A 14612-nucleotide genomic window follows, 5' to 3' on the forward strand; every position below is an offset into this window, starting at 1 on the left:
GTATACACTGGGTCGTGGATTGATTCAAGATAATATTTATCGATTTATTTCTGTACATCTAACTGTGGACAACTAGTTGTAGGTTACTAACGAGGACAGCTGACTTAATAAACTTAAAACATCAAAATATATTAAAAGTGTTGTAAATATATTTTGAACATACTTTGATATATATGTATATATTGTTATAGGTTCGTGAATCAACCAGTGGCCAAGTCTTACTTCCCGACGAAGTAAAAATCTGTGAAAGTGAGTTATAGTCCCACTTTTAAAATCTAATATTTTTGGGATGAGAATACATGCAGGTTTTATAAATGATTTACAAAATAGACACAAGTACGTGAAACTACATTCTATGGTTGAATTATCGAAATCGAATATGCCCCTTTTTATTAAGTCTGGTAATCTAAGAATTAGGGAACAGACACCCTAATTGACGCGAATCCTAAAGATAGATCTATTGGGCCTAACAAACCCCATCCAAAGTACCGGATGCTTTAGTACTTCGAAATTTATATCATATCCGAAGGGTGTCCCGGAATGATGGGGATATTCTTATATATGCATCTTGTTATTGTCGGTTACCAGGTGTTCACCATATGAATGATTTTTATCTCTATGTATGGGATGTGTATTGAAATATGAAATCTTGTGGTCTATTGTTACGATTTGATATATATAGGTTAAACCTATAACTCACCAACATTTTTGTTGACGTTTTAAGCATGTTTATTCTCAGGTGATTATTAAGAGCTTCCGCTGTCGCATACTTAAATAAGGACAAGATTTGGAGTCCATGCTTGTATGATATTGTGTAAAAACTGCATTCAAGAAACTTATTTTGTTGTAACATATTTGTATTGTAAACCATTATGTAATGGTCGTGTGTAAACAGGATATTTTAGATTATCATTATTTGATAATCTACGTAAAGCTTTTTAAACCTTTATTGATGAAATAAAGGTTATGGTTTGTTTAAAAATAAATGCAGTCTTTGAAAAACGTCTCATATAGAGGTCAAAACCTCGCAACGAAATCAATTAATATGGAACGTTTTTAATCAATAAGAACGGGACATTTCAATATACATAGTGTGATAGGTACGTTCCTTTGAATATTGCAAGCTCGGTTATCTTTCACAAAAGACTTTAAGGTGAGTGGATTAATTATATGCGTAGGTATATAATGTATTTATTTGTTGTAGCGTGAGATGTGAAGTGTCGAAGTGTTAAGACACCATGTTTCACGTGACGAGTGAAGCGTCGAGGTGTTAAGACGCCACTCGGGGTGAAGCATCGAGGTGTTAAGATGCCACCTAGGAGTGAAGTGCCGAGGTGTTAAGGCACCACTCCGTAAGATAAAGGGTGAAGCATCGAGTTGTTAAGATGCCACCCGAGGGTTTAGTGATACGAGGTGTTAAGTACACTAACGGATGTTATGAACACCGATGGCCTTTCGCGAGTGCCATTTCCTTGTACGATTGGTTAACCATGGTTATTGTGTGGTAGCGTAAGCATACTACATCGTTCGAGTTATATATATGTTATTATTGTGCTAGCTTGTGGTACCGAAGGTTAATAGCTTTGTATTTAAGATGATAAGCTAATTGTGTTGCTAGCATGTATGCAGTATGTAAGTGTTTGCAAGTAGGTATGTTGAAATGTCCCGTTCATATTGATTATAAACGTTCCATATTAATTGATTTCATTGCGAGGTTTTAACCTCTATATGAGACGTTTTCAAAGACTGCATTCGTTTTTAAAACAAACCATAACCTTTATTTTATCAACAAGGTTAAAAGAACACCACCTAGATTATCCAGAAATAATAATCTAAAAATATCACACTTACACACTACCAATACATATTGGTTTACAATATTAATATGTTACAACAAAGTAAATTCGAATGAAGTTTTAAACAATATTATACAAACATGCTGACACCAAATCTTGTCCATATTTTAGCATGCAATAGCGGAAGCTCTTAATAATCACCTGAGAATAAACATGCTTTAAATTCAACAAAAATGTTGGTGAGTTATAGGTTTAACCTATATATTTATTAAATCGTAATAATAGACCACAAGATTTCATATTTCAATATACATCCCATACATAGAGATAAAAATCATTCATATGGTGAACACCTGGTAACCAACCTTAACAGGATGCATATAGAATATCCCCTATCATTCCGGGACTCCCTTCGGACATGATGAATTCAAAGTACTAAAGCATCCAGTACTTTGGATGGAGCTCATTGGGCCCAATAGATCTATCTTTAGGATTCGCGTCAATTAGGGTGTCTGTTCCCTAATTCTTAGATTACCAGACTAAAAAGGGGCATATTCGGTTTAATAATCCAGCCATAGAATGTAGTTTCATTTACTTGTGTCTATTTTGTAAAACATTTATAAAACTGCATGTATTCTCATCCCAAAATATTAGATTTTAAAAGTGGGACTATAACTCACTTTCACAGATTTTAATTCGTCGGGAAGTAAGACTTGGCCACTGGTCAATTCACGAACCTATAACAAATATGTACATATATATCAAAGTATGTTCAATATATATTTACAATAATTTTAATACGTTTTGCTGTTTTAAGTTTATTAAGTCAGCTGTCCTCGTTAGTAACCTACAACTAGTTGTTCACAGTTAGATGTACATAAAATAAAGCAATATATATTATCTCGAATCAATCCACGACCTCGTGTATACAAGCCTCAGGCTAGATCACAACTCAAAGTATATATAACATTTTGGACTCAACCTCAACCTTGTATAGCTAACTCCAACATTACTGCATATAGAGTGTCTATGGTTGTTCCGAAATATATATATAGATGGGTCGATATGATATGTCAAAATATTGTATTAGTGTCTTTGGTATCCCAAGATTACATAATATATTAGAATACATGTATAATACAATATGAGTTAGCTAGGATATGATTAATATAAATTTGTTACAAATTTTCACGTAGCTACTACAAGAAAAATTATCCAATCTTGTTTTACCCATAACTTCTTCGTTTTAAATCTATTTTGAGTGATTCAATTTGCTATGGTTTCATATTAAACTTAAGTTTATGAATCTAAATATAAAACTATAAGTTTATAGTCAGAAATACAGATTACAAGTCGTTTTTGTAAAGGTAGTCATTTCAGTCGAAAGAACAACGTCTAGATGACCATTTTGGAAAACATACTTCCACTTTGAGTTTAACCATGATTTTTAGATATAGTTTCATGTTCATAAGAAAAATTATTTTCCGAGAAGAACAACTTTTAAATCAAAGTTTAACATAGTTTTTAATTGACTAACCCAAAACAGCCCGCGGTGTTACTACGACGGCGTATATCCGGTTTTACCGTGTTTTTCGTGTTTTCAGGTTTTAAATCATTAAGTTAGCATATCATATAGATATAGAACATGTGTTTAGTTTATTTTAAAAGTCAAGTAAGAAGGATTAACTTTTGTTTGCGAACAAGTTTAGAATTAACTAAACTATGTTCTAGTGATTACAAGTTTAAACCTTCGAATAAGATAGTTTCATATATATGAATTGAATGATGTTATGAACATCATTACTACCTCAGGTTTTGTGGATAAACCTACTAGAAATGAGAAAAATAGATCTAGCTTCAAAGGATCCTTGGATGGCTTGAAAGTTCTTGAAGTAGAATCATGACACGAAAACAAGTTCAAGTAAGATTTCTACTCGAAATAAGATTGTTAAAGTTATAGAAATTGAATCAAAGTTTGAATATGAGTATTACCTTATATTAGAAAGATATCTTACTGTAAATAAGAAAGATTTCTTGAGGTTGGATGATCACTCAAAGTGGATTTGCAAGATTGAAAGTAAGCTAGCAAACTTGGAAGTGTTGTTGGTGTGTTCTTGAGTAGTTGTTTTATAACTTGGTTTATGTATGATTTATGAACTAGATTGAGCTAGATTTTTTTGAAAATGATGAAGAACACTTAGAACAATGGAAGAACACTTGAGAGAGAGTAGTTTGATGCATGTAAGTTGCAAAATGAAAGTGTTTGTGTACTCCTCATTCACGTGAACTTTGCTACATCATACAGGCTCTATTAGTTTGTTATTTTGTGAGATATTTCATGCTAGATGTTAAATGATGGTTCCCACATGGTTAGGTGACTCACATGGGCTGCTAAGAGTTGAAACCTGTGTATTGTACGAGTACAAATACGAGTACATACGAGTAGAATTGTTGATGAAAATGAATGAGGATGTAATTGTAAGTATTTTTGTTAAGTAGAAGTACTTTTATAAGTGTCTTGAAGTCTTTCAAAAGTGTATAAATACATAATAAAACACTACATGTATATACATTTTAACTGAGTCGTTAAGTCATCGTTAGTCGTTACATGTAAGTGTTGTTTTGAAACCTTAAGTTAACGATCTTGTTAAATGTTGTTAACCCATTGTTTATTATATCTAAAGAGATGTTAAATTATTATATTATCATGATATTATGATGTATTAATATATCTTAATATGATATATATATACATTTAAATGTCGTTACAACGATAATCGTTACATATATGACTCGTTTCGAAATCCTTAAGTTAGTAGTCTTGTTTTTACATATGTAGTTCATTGTTAATATACTTAATAATATGTTTACTTATCATAATATCATGTTAACTATATATATATATATATATATATATATATATATATATATATATATATATATATATATATATATATATATATATATATATGACATCATATAGTTTTTACAAGTTTTAACGTTCGTGAATCACCGGTCAACTTAGGTGGTCAATTGTCTATATGAAACCTATTTCAATTAATCAAGTCTTAACAAGTTTGATTGCTTAACATGTTGGAAACACTTAATCATGTAAATATAATTTTCATTTAATATATATAAACATGGAAATGTTCGGGTCACTACATATATTATATATGTATGTGTATAATTATTGCATTCACTAAGCGTTTTGCTTACCCTCTCGTTGTTTACTCTTTTTAGGCTCCGGTGTGGACAAGGGTAAGGGTGTTCGATTGGATTAGAGGCCTCCCGCTCGTTTTGGATAGGGGACGCTTTTGGAAAGTTTAGTTTTTGAAGTTTGACCAAGATGTGGGTAGTTTAACAACAAAGACCATGCTCTAGGTGTTGTTTGGAATTTAAACTCTTATGGTCGAAACTCGTAATTTTGAACAAAATTCGTAAAATGGACGATGTGGGCCTGATGTTGTAAAACTTGTCTTTATTGTTGAAATCTTTTAATTTTAGTTATATTGACATGTTGTAAAAAGGGTTTCGTTTGAAAGTGTCGGGAAGCGGGTTTTACGCTCACGTAAGTTGAGCACGGGGAGCAGAAACTGGCAGTTCATTGGGACGCCATCCCAAATGTTTGGACGCCGTCCTGGCCTTCAGAGCTGGACGCTGTCCAGATGTACTGATCCAAATTTTTTTTTGGTGCGTGTCTTTGGTATAACGAGGTTTGGGTTGTTACAAGTGGTATCAGAGCATGGTCTAAGGGATTTAGGCGACTTGAGATAGGTGCCTAGACTTAGACTTTATTGTGTATGCGCTTTATGCGAGACTTGTAGGAGACGGGTCAGACCGGGGATTGGTTAGTGCCTAGGATTAGGTTAATTAACTATGCGCTAATTGTTTTATGTTGTTTTTTGCAATCATCAAGCGAGATAGACATTGTACTAGCTAGTTAATGCGACATGCTCGCGTAACAATAATTAGCTACCATTGTTACGGGTTTAAATTGTGTCAAACAAGCGATGTACGACGATTGTTGAACAAGATGGGGCGGTGTGTGATATATATATATACACACACTTTGTGTTATGTCCTTTCATTTCATGGTTTAACTGATTTCCGTTTTATAGTATGAAGATGAGAAACGGACCCGAGAACCATGAAGGAGGTACGAGCGAGGACCTCGAGTTTACGGCCAAGGTTGAGGCCATTTTTAAAAAGAAAAGAGCGGAATTTTTTGAGGATGTCCGAAAGGTTTTCCAAGAATCGGTTGATGGGCAAGTAACTGAGTTAATAAATGAGCGAATGAATGCTACAATTGAAGAGGCATTAGAAGTTAGAAACATTCATCCTCGGGGAAAGGGGGTGATGGTAGTGGTGGGCATGGATGGCGAGACTTCCATTACAAAAATTTCAAGGATGCTCAACCTCCTATGTTTAATGAAGTAAGGGATCCGATGAAAAGCACATGTTGGATCTCTGACATCGAGGGGGCTTTCCGTACCGCGGATTGTCCTTCCGAGAAAAAAATGAGGTACGGTTCTAGTATGTTGCGTGAAGAGGCAAAGTTGTGGTGGGACGATAAGATTAAGTTGTATGGTGAAGAGCAATGTATGGGCTTGATGTGGGATGAGTTTAAAAAGGAGTTCTTTGATGAATATCGGACTCCATCCGATCTTAACAAAATCCGGGACGAGTTGCGTGATTTACGACAAGGTTCGATGGACTTGGTTACTCTCAAGTCTACCTTCTTGTCAAAGACTCATTTTTGTCCGGAGTATGTAGGTGATGACCGAATGTTGATGCTAGATTTTTATCGTACACAGAGCGATGAGTTGAAGCGTAAGATTAGTCGGGGAATGGCTAAGTCTTTTGATGAATTGTTTGAGTTAGCCCGGAGTTTCGAGCTGGAGGTTCCAAAAAGAAGTGATTTCTCTTTTTCTTAGAAAAAAATTGAAGGTTCGAGTCATTCGAGCTTTTCAAGCAAAAAGAGCAAGGGCAAGAAGGGTTTCGAAAGTGTCAATAGCGTGAAGAAGAGTGCTTCCGGGGTTTTTATTATACATGCTACAATTGTGGACAAATGTGTAGTGACCCAAACTTTTCCTTGATTATCCCATGATTATATATTAAATGAAAACTATATTTACATGATTAAATGTTTTCAACATGTTAAGCAATCAAATTTGTTAAGACTTGATTATTTGAAATAGGTTTCATGTAGACAATTGACCACCCAAATTGATCGGCGATTCACGAACGTTAAAAACTTGTAAAAACCATATGATGATATATACATATAGATATATACATAGTTAACATGATATTATGATAAGTAAGTATCTCATTAGGTATATGAATAATGAGTTATATACATAATAATGAGACTACTAAGTTAAGAAACTCGAAACGATATATATAACGATTATCGTTATAGCAACGTCTTACTAAATACATATGTTTCATATTAAGATATTGTTACACTATATTTAACATGATAAAATGATAATTAAATATATTATTAAGTGTGTTAACAATGAACTACATATGTAAAACAAGACTACTAACTTAAGAATTTCGAAACGAGACATATATGTTACGATTATCATTGTAACAACATTTTAATGTGTATATATCACATTAAGATATATTCATACATCATAATATCATGATAATGTAATAATTTAACATCTCATTAGATATAATAAACATTGGGTTAACAACATTAAATGAGATCGTTAACTTAAAGGTTTCAAAACAACACTTACATGTAACGACTAACGATGACTTAACGACTACGTTAAAATGTATATATATGTAGTATATTAAGATGTATTAGTACACTTTTGAAAGACTTTAATACATATATCAAAGTACTTCTACTTAACAAAAATGCTTACAATTGCATTCCCATTCAATTTCATCAACAATTCTACTCGTATGCACCCGTATTCGTACTCTTACAATACACAACTTCGAAATGTATTTACTATTGGTATATACACTCCAATTATTAGATCTTAGTAGCCCTTGTGAGTCACCAACACATGTGGGAATGATCATTTGGCAACTAGCATGAAATATCTAGCTAAATTACAAACTAATGGAGCCTATATTTGACACCAACATTCACGTGAACTAGCTCACACTCTAACACTTTCATTTTTCAATTTTCTTGAATCAAACTCATCTCTCTCAAGTGTTCTTCCTTTGTTCTAAGTGTTCTTCATCATCTTCATCAAAACCTAGCTCAATCTAGCTCATAAATCCATACTTAAAAAAACTTACAAAACAACTACTCAAGAAAACTTCAAGAACACTTTCAAGTTTGCAAGTCTACTTCCAAGCTTTCTAATTCATTCTAAGTAATCATCTAAGATCAAGAAACCTCTATTATTTATAGTAGGTTATCATTCTAATTCAAGGTAATACTCATATTCAAACTTTGATTCAATTTCTATAACTATAACAATCTTGATTCAAATAAAAATCTTACTTGAAATTGTTTTCGTGTCATGATTCTACTTCAAGAACTTTCAAGCCATCCAAGAATTCTTTGAAGCTAGATCATTTCTTGTCACTTCCAGTAGGTTTACCTACTAAACTTGAGGTAGTAATGATGTTCATAACATCATTCAATTCATATATATATATATAACTATCTTATTCGAAGATTTAAACTTGTAATAACTAGAATATAGTTTAGTTAATTCTAAACTTGTTCGAAAACAAAGTTAATTCTTCTAACTTGACTTTTAAAATCAACTAAACACATGTTCTATATCAATATGATATGCTAACTTAATGATTTAAAACCTGGAAACACGAAGAACACCGTAAAACCGGACATACGCCGTAGTAGTGAAACCGGGGGCTGTTTTGGGTTAGATAATTAAAAACTATCATAAACTTTGATTTAAAAGTTTTTCTTCTGGGAAAATGAATTTTCTTATTAACATGAAACTATATCCAAAAATCATGGTTAAACTCAAAGTGGAAGTATGCTTTTCAAAATGGTCATCAAGACGTCGTTCTTTCGACTGAAATGACCACTGCTTACAATATTGACTTGTAACCAGTATTTCCGACTATAAACTTATACTTTTTATGTTTAGTTTCATAAATTTTAGTTCATTATGAAACCATAGCAACTTGAATCACTCAAAACGGATTTAAAACGAAGAAGTTATGGGTAAAACAAGATTGGATAATTTTTCTTGTTGTAGCTACGTGAAAATTGTAACAAATCTATACAAATCATAAATTAAGTAACTTATATTGTATTATACATGTATTCTAACATATATTATGTAATCTTCGGATACCATAGACACGTATACAATGTTTTGACATATCATATCGACCCATCTATATATATTATTTGGGAACAACCATATACACTCTATATGCAGTAATGCTTGAGTTAGCTATACAGGGTTGAAGTTGATTCTAAAATAATATATATACTTTGAGTTGTGATCTAGCCTGAGACTTGTATACACTGGGTTGTGGATTGATTCGAGATAATATATATTGATTTATTTCTGTACATCTAACTGTGGACAACTAGTTGTAGATTACTAACGTTGGACTGCCAACTTAACAAACTTAAATCATTAAACTATAATAAAACATATTGTAAATATATTTCGATCATACTTTAATATGTATGTATATATTTGTTATAGGTTCGTGAATCGACCCGTGGCCAAGTTTTATTTCCGACGAAGGAAAAATCTGTGAAAGTGAGTTATAGTCCCACTTTTAAAATCTAATATTTTTGGGATGAGAATACATGCAGTTTTATAAATGTTTTACAAAATAGACACAAGTACTTGAAACTATATTCTATGATTGAATCATTATACCGGATATCACCCTTTTAGCTTGGTAGCCTAAGAATTTGGGAACGGACCCCCAAATTGACGCGAATCCTGAAGATAGAACTATGGGCCTAACGAACCCCATCCATGTTATGGATGCTTTATTACTTCAATTTTATATACATATGAGTGTACCTGTATATTGGGGATATTCTAGATGCATTTGTTAATGTCAGTTACCAGGTGTCCATCATCTGAATAATTTTTATGCAGATTGCATGTTGTTTATGAGAAATGGAAATATGAAATCTTGTGGTCTATTATTACGATTTGATAAATATATAGAATAAACCTATAACTCACCAACATTTTTGTTGACGTTTAAAGCATGTTTATTCTCAGGTGATTATTAAGAGCTTCCGCTATTGCATGCTAATTTATGGACAAGAGTTGGAGTCAGCATGCTTTTATAATATTGTTTAAAAACTGCATTCGAAGACTTAAATTGATGTGTAATATTATTGTAAACCATTATGTAATAATCGTGTGAAAACACTATATTTTAGATTATCATTATTTGATAATCGTCATAATATTTTTAAACCTTTATAGATAAAATAAAGGTTATGGTTTGTTTAAAAATCGAATGCAGTCTTTGAAAAACGTATCATATAGAGGTCAAAACCTCGCAATGAAATCAATTAATATGGAACGTTTATAATCGATATGAATGGGATATTTCAGTTGGTATCCGAGCGTTGGTCTTAGAGAACCAGAAATTTGCCTTAGTGTATCTTATCGAGTTCGTTATGATGTATTAGTGAGTCTGGACTTCGACCGTGTTTACTTGAAAAACGATTGCTTAACATTTTTTTGTTGGAAACTATATATTGTTAACATGTAAATATTATGTGATATATTAATCTCTTAACGTGTTTGATATTATATGATAGATGTCTACCTCTAGTACAAATCCCATCGACTCACCTAATAATAATGAAGAGTCGAATATATTTTGGGAAGATTCACAAATTCCCGAAGAGGAACCGGAAGAAGAGGAACCGGAAGAAGAGGAACGGGAAGAAGAGGAACCGGAAGAAGAGGTTCCGGAGGAGGAAATATTAGAAACCACAGAAAAACAGATAAATAAAAGAAAATCCTCAACCAATGGACCAAAGTTAAAAATGGTCAATGGTGTTTCCGCTGAGGAAGCAAAATATTGGGAAAATTACCAGTTTTCTGATGAATCGGATCCCGATGAGGATTCCGATGATGTTATAGAAATTACCTCGACCCAATTTGAAAAAGCAAAAGAAAACAATAAGGGAAAAGGCATCAAAATAGAAAAACCCGAGCCCAAAACCGATGAACTTTATGTTAACATGAAGTGTCATACCTCGTCCTAATCTATCTGGACGAAGTCACCAACATCTGGTCCCATTGCGATGATCGACTTCAAGTAATGTCTCTAAAATGAGCAAATGCACAACGGAAGATTTCTTTCATACCTGAGAATAAACATGCTTTCAAGTGTCAACCAAAAGGTTGGTGAGTTCATTAGTTTATCGAAATCAATCATTTTCATAATTTTAATAGACCACAAGATTTCATTTAATCAATAATCATACACTCTCAAGTGTTTAAAATTCATTCATATGGATTAAACACCTGGTAACCGACATTAACAAAATGCATCTAGAATATCCCTAAACATATAACATCGAAATACTAAAGCAGTTCAAATTCTCTGACTGGGGCGTGTCAAAGCCCATAGTTCTATCTTTAAGATTCGATCCAATTGGTGGCAATTATAATAAACACCAATTCTTAAGCTACCAAGTTCAACAAGGGCGATATCCGGTATAACAATTCAACCATAGAATGTAGTTTCGATTACTTGTGTCTATTTCGTAAAACATTTATAAAAGCAGCGCATGTATTCTCAGTCCCAAAAATATATATTGCAAAATTATTTAAAAAGGGAGCAAATGAAACTCACAATACGATATTTTGTAGTAAATATATTCATACGACGGAACTGAACAATGAAGGGTTGGCCTAGGATTCACGAACCTATATCATTGATATATATATTAACACATATAATGGAAATCACAAAATTTTATTCATATTATATATATATATATATATATATATATATATATATATATATATATATATATATATATATATATATATATATATATATATATATATATATATATATATATATATTTGTAGTTATGTAGAATTTATACTAATTTCTATTTAAAAATATCTATTATATCTTAGATTATATGTTATATCTTTTTAATTTGTATATATTTAAGATAATTAATATTTATAAATTAAGTTATTTTGTTATATCTATATATATATATATATATATATATATATATATATATATATATATATATATATATGATTAGTATTATTTTAAAATCAGTAGTTTGTTGTACGTAAAAAAATGATATTATGTTTGATATATAGTTATATGAAATATTAATATAATTATTGTATATGTAATAAGTATATTTATTTCTTGGCTATAATGATACTCATAATACAATATTAATCATAATAATAGTAATAATGTTAATAACTGTAATACTTTGTTTAAAAAGTTCATAACCATAATTATTTGTATACCATAACCATATTCATGTTCTAAATCTTAAACATTTTATAATCTTTTATAACATGACACATAGTCTTAATTATATTCGTAACTAATTCATAATGCTTATAATCTTATTTTATCACAATCTCGTTCATAATATTACAATTATACTTAATAAATTTCTAATAGGGTTATTATCATTTTGTCATAACAATAATAATTGTAGTAATAATAACAATAAAAAAAATAATGATATTTAATAATACTTATATTACTAGTCCTAATACTAATAATAATACTAATAACAATAATACTTATATAAGAATAATAATAATAACAATAATTATAATAATAATAATAATAATAATAATAATAATAATAATAATAATAATAATAATAATAATAATAATAATAATAATAATAATAATAATAATAATAATAATAAACATAATCATAACTAATTATAATAATGATAGAAGTAAAAATAAGAGTGTATACCTCCTTAAAAGATTTTCCTAAAAAAAAAATGCCCCAGGCAGGGCTCGAACTCGAGACCTCTCGCTCCCCTCCTAACACCCTTAACAATCAGTCCAAGACTATTTTTCTGAATTAAATTGTAACCCATTTAAATATAGCTCGTTTTCTGTTTACCATCCTACTAGCCCAACCACACTTGGCCCAACACCATATACATGGCCCAATAACACTTCGGCCCAACTGAAAATTCTGTGGACTTCCTTTTATCTATTAACATGGATCGTGAATTTGGCAGAACGTAAGTAAAAAAACAAAAACAAAAGACGCGTATACTTGTCATCATCATAACATCGTCGAACATCCACCATCATCATAACATCATCATCTTTCTTTATCAACATCATGAAATCATACTTTTTCATGTATCATCATTATCATTATTATATATAGAGACGGAAACAATAACGCATCCATAATCCTTGTTGATCATTGTCATCTTCGATTCATTTTCCATCGTTCATTATCATTATCATTCGTTATTTCTTTAAACAGCAACAGTAGAAGATTTCAAAAATAGAAAAGAAAAAAAATAAGCGTTTTGTTGTCGGTGATTGTTTGGTGTCTCGACCAGAAATAGACAGAAGTAGATGGCAGTAGCGGTTGGCGTTTGTATGGTGGTAATAGGGTTGTTGCAGGGTGGCAGGTGATGGTTGGAAAATGGTGGTGGTGGTGATTTACGGAACAGTAAAAATTTGTAGGTTAATGGTTTTTTAAGTGGTGATAATGATGGTTGGTTTGATGATCTCGTTGGTGATGGTTCAAGAGGTAGTCGTCGTGGTTGTTCATCGTTGTTTGAAATATGACAATAGTGACGGTGGTTGGGTGACGATGGAGGTGTTGGTTACCACGATATTAGAGAGAGAGTGGGCGAGAGGTGGTGACTAGTGGCCGGAGATGGTGATAACCGAGGGTTGTATGATTGCCTGAGATGGTGGCGAGATTTGTGGTTAACGGTTGTGTGTATGAAGTTCATGGTGATCGAATGTTAATCAGAAAAGGTTCACTAGTAGTGAAAAATATAAAAAAGTGTTTGGTTCTGTGAACAAGAATGAAAGATAGAAATAATATTGGGATGCCTGTGAATTTTGATACATGAGGAAGTATTATATAAATATATTAATATGTTGAAAATAACACACTAGCAATCACATTTCTATTTCAATCGGAGGAAAATAATTGAGTCAAGTGGGATGAAAAGATAAGAAAAGGTACCAATTAAGAATAGTGAAGACATCGATGTTTTGTAAGTTTATTACCGACAGTTTTTACGGACTGTGTATCGTGCGAAATCAGTGACGGATAAAAGTGTTCAGAAAAATCCCATATTTTTAAATTAACTATATTTATTTATTTTGGTGATTATGGTATAAAATTCGATCATTAACTATTAAATAAAAATTACATTAATTATTCACTCCCAACCGCAAGTAAAATATAAAAAGTTTTAAAATTCAACAAATAGTTCCTAAATACATTTTTAATAAGCCTAAAATTTATATTACTCATTTTCGGATCACCGTTTATTTTAAAAGCACATAAGTTCATATTTAGACTTGTTTAATATTGATCGAAACATCATACGAGCATTACATTCAATTAATATTTATTTTTAATATACTTTATTATATATAAATATGTTTTAAATAATAATTATTATAATATCCTATTTTTATTTTTATTTTACATAAATGAATTTTAATAGCAATAACATATAATATTTCAATTTATATTTCCAATTACCACTTATATATATATATATATATATAATTATATATATATATATATATATATATATATATATATATATATATATATATATATATATATATATATATATATATATACACA

The sequence above is a fragment of the Rutidosis leptorrhynchoides genome, chromosome 11 (assembly GCF_046630445.1).
Source record: "Rutidosis leptorrhynchoides isolate AG116_Rl617_1_P2 chromosome 11, CSIRO_AGI_Rlap_v1, whole genome shotgun sequence".
Lineage (NCBI taxonomy): Eukaryota > Viridiplantae > Streptophyta > Magnoliopsida > Asterales > Asteraceae > Rutidosis > Rutidosis leptorrhynchoides.